This window comes from Megalopta genalis, unplaced genomic scaffold (assembly GCF_051020955.1).
Source record: "Megalopta genalis isolate 19385.01 unplaced genomic scaffold, iyMegGena1_principal scaffold0080, whole genome shotgun sequence".
In the NCBI taxonomy this organism is placed as follows: domain Eukaryota; kingdom Metazoa; phylum Arthropoda; class Insecta; order Hymenoptera; family Halictidae; genus Megalopta; species Megalopta genalis.
The window spans coordinates 158,077-162,467 of record NW_027476149.1 but is presented as its reverse complement, the minus strand read 5'-3'; positions in this window follow the sequence as shown (position 1 = coordinate 162,467).

Here is a 4,391-nt window from a genome sequence, read left to right as displayed (position 1 = left end):
GTTTTTCGCATGGGTTTGAATCTAACTTGATTGTTTCGCATGCAGATGAATCTAAATCATTTATATCCCAAGTATTTGAATCAAAATCATTTGTTTCGCATGGATTTGTAGCTAACTCTTCTACTTCGCATTGATTTGAAGCTAAGTCATGTGTTTCGAATGAATGTGAAGCTAACTCGTTTGTTTCACTTCCTGTTGAAGCTAAATCATTCATATCGCATGTATTTGAAGCTAAATCATTTGTCTCGCATGGATTTGAAGCTAAACCTTCAACTCCGCATTGATTTGAAGTTAAATCATGTGTTTCGCATAGGTTAGAAGCTAACTCGCTTGTTTCCCTTCCAGTTGAAGCTAAATCATTTATATCGCAAGTATTTGAAGCTAATTCATGTATTACTCATGGATTTGAAGCTAACTCGTTTGTTTCGCAAGCAGTTGATTCTAAATCATCTATATCGCAAGTATTTGAAGCAAAATCATTTCTTTCGCATGGATTTGAAGCTAAACCTTCTACTTCGCATTGATTTGAAGATAAATCATGTGTTTCGGATGGATTTGAAGCAAAATCTTTTGTTTCGCATGCAGTTGATTCTAAATCATCTATATCGCAAGTATTTGAAGCAAAATCATTTCTTTCGCATGGATTTGAAGCTAAACCTTCTACTTCGCATTGATTTGAAGATAAATCATGTGTTTCGGATGGATTTGAAGCAAAATCTTTTGTTTCGCATGCAGTTGATTCTAAATCATCTATACCGCAAGTATTCGATGCAAAATCATTTGTTTCGCATGGATTTGAAGCTAAACCTTCTACTTCGCATTGATTTAAGGCTAAATCATGTGTTTTGCATGCATTTGAAGCTAAACCTTCTATTCCGCATTGATTTGAAGCTAAATCATGTGTTTCGCATGCAATTGAAGCTAAGCCTTCTACTCTGCATTGATTTGAAGCTAACTCGTTTGTCTTGCATTCAGTTGAAGCTAAATCATTTATATCGCAAGTATGTGAAGCTAAATCATTTGTTTCGAGTGGATTTGAAGGTAAACTGTCTACTTCGCTTTGATTTGAAGCTAAATCATGCGTTTCGAGTGGATTTGAAGCTAACTTGTTTGTTTCGCATGCAGTTGAATCTAACTCATTTATGTCGCAAGGATTAGATGCTAAATCATTTATTTCGCATGGATTTAATTCCAAACCATCTATATAACATTGATTTGAAGCTAAATGAGGTTTTCCGTATGCAGTTGAAGCTAACTCGTTTGTTTAGCATGCATTTGAAGCTACATCATTTACGTCGCAAGTATTTGAAGTAAAATCATTTGTTTCGCATGGATATGAAGCTAAACCTTCTACTCCACATTGATTTGAAGCTAATTCATGTGTCTCGCATGGATTTGAAGCTAAACCTTCTACTCCGCATTGATTTGAATCTAAATCTTGCGTTTCGCATGGATTCGAAGCTAACTCGTTTGTTTCGCTTCCAGTTGAATATAAATTATTCATATCGCAAGTATTTGAAGCAAAATAATTTGTTTCGCAAGTATTTGATTCTCAACCTACTACCTCGCATTGACTTGAGGCTAAGTCATGTGTTTCGTGTGGATTTGAAGCTTACTCTTTTGTTTCGCATGCTGTTGAAGCCAAATCATTTATATCGCAAGAATTTGAAGCAAAATCATTTGTTTAGCATGGTTTTGAAGCTGAAACATCTACTCCGCATTCATTTGAAGCTAAATCATGTGTTTCGCATGGATTCGTAGCTAACTCGTTTGTTTCGCTTCCAGTTGAAGCAAAGTCATTTATATCGCAAGTATATGAAGCTAATACTTTTGTTTCGAATGGATTTGCAGCTAAACCTTCTTCTTCGCATTGATTTGAAGCAAAATCATTTCTTTCGCATGCATTTGATGCTAAAGCTTCTATTCCGCACTGATTTGAAGCTAAATCATGTGTTTCGCATGGATGTGAAGCTAACACGTTTGTTTCGCATCCAGTTCAAGCTAAATCAATTATGTCGCAAGTATTTGATGCTAAATCATTTGTTTCTTAAGGATTTGAAGCTATGCCTTCTACTTTACATTGATCTGAAGCTAAATCATGTGTTTCGCATGGATTTGAAGCTAACTCGTTTGTTTCGCATGCAGTTGAAGCTAACTCATTTATGTCGCAAGTATTTGAAGCTAAATCATTTGTTTCGCTGGATTTGAAGGTAAACCTTCCACTTCGCTTTGATTTGAAGATAAGTAATGTTTTTCGCATGGATTTCAAGCTAACTCGTTTGTATTCGCATGCAGTTGAAGCTAAATAATTTATTTCTCAAGTTTCTGAAGCTAAATCATTTGTTACTTATAGATTTGAAGTTAAACCTTCTACTTCGCTTTGATTTGAAGCTAAATCAATTGTTTCGCATGGATTTGAAGCTAAACTTCTACTTCGCATTGATATGAAGCTAAATCATGTGTTTCGAGTGGATTTGAAGCTAACTTGTTTGTTTTGCATGCAATTGAATCTAACTCATTTATATCTCAAGTATTTGAAGCTAAATCATTTGTTTTGCATGGATTTGAAGCCAAAGCTTTTACTTCGCTTTGATTTGAAGATAAGTCATGTGTTTCGCATGGATTTGAAGCTAACTCGTTTGTTTCGCATTCAGTTGAAGCTAAATCATTTATATCACTAGAATTTGAAGTTAAATCATTTGTTTTACATGGATTTGAAGCTGTACCTTCTACTTCGCATTGATTTGAAGCTAAATCAATTGATTCGCATGGTTTTGAAGCTAATCCTTCTATTTCGCGTTGCTTTGAAGATAAATCATGTGTTTCGCATGGTTTTGAAGCTAACTCGCTTGATTCACTTCCAGTTGAAGCTAAATCATTTATATCGCAAGTATTTCATCTAAATCTTTTTTTTCGCATGGATTAGAAGCTAACTCGCTTGTTTCGCTTCCAGTTGAAGCTAAAGCATTTATATCGCTAGTATTTGAAGATAAATGATTTGTTTCGCATGGATTTGAAGCTAAACCTTCTACTGCACATTGATTTGAAGATAAATCATTTGTTTCGAATGAATTTAAATCTAACTCGTTTGTTTCGCATGCATTTGAAGCTATATCATTTATATCGTAAGTATTTGAAGCTAAATCATTTGTTTCGCATGGATTTGAACCTAAACCTTCTACTTCGCATTGCTTTGAAGATAAATCATGTGTTTCGCATGGATTTGAAGCTAACTCGTTTGTTTCGCATTCCGTTGAAGCTAAATCATTTATATCGCAAGTATTTGATCTAAATCTTTTTTTTCGCACAGATTAGAAGCTAACTCGCTTGTTTCGCTTCCAGTTGAAGATAAATCATTTATATCGCTAGTATTTGAAGATAAATCATTTGTTTCGCATGGATTTGAAGCTAAACCTTCTACTGCAAATTGATTTGAAGATAAATCATGTGTTTCGAATGACTGTGAAGCTAACTCGTTTGTTTCTCATGCATTTGAAGCTATAACGTTTATATCGCAAGTATTTGAAGCTAAATCATTTGTTTCGCATGGATTTGAAGCTGAACCTTCTTCTTCGCATTGATTTGAAGCTAAATCATTTGTTTCGAATGAATGTGAAGCTATCACGTTTGTTTCGCATGCAGTTGAATCTAAATAATTTATATCCCAAGTATTTGAAGCAAAATCATTTGTTTCGCTTGGATTTGAAGCTAAACCGCCTACTTCGCATTGATTTGAAGCTAAATCATGTGTTTCGCATGAATGTGAAGCTAACTCTTTTGTCTCGCTTCCAATTGAAACCAATTCATTTATATCGCTAGAATTTGTAGTTAAATCATTTGTTTGACATGGATTTGAAGCTAAACCCTCTACTTCGTATTCCTTTGAAGACAAATCATGTGTGTCGCATGGATTTGAAGCTAACTCGCTTGATTCGCTTCCAGTTGAAGCTAAATCATTTATATCGCAAGTATGTGATCTAAATCTTTTTTTTTCGCATGGATTAGAAGCTAACTCGCTTGTTTCGCTTCCAGTTAAAGCTAAATCATTTATATCGCAAGTATTTGAAGCTAAATCATTTGTATCGCATGGATTTGTAGCTAAAACTTCTACTCCACATTGACTTAAAACTAAATCTCGCTTTTCGCATGGATTTGAATCTAACTTGATTGTTTCGCATGCAGATGAATCTAAATCATTTATATCGCAAGTATTTGAAGGTAAATCATTTGTTTCGCATGGATTTGAAGCCAAAGCTTTTCCCTCGCATGGATTTGAAGCTAAACCTTCCACTTCGCATTGATTTGAAGCTAAATCATGTGTTTCGAATGAATGTGAATCTAATTTGTTTGTTTCGCATGCAGTTGAATCTAAATCATTTATATCGCAAGTA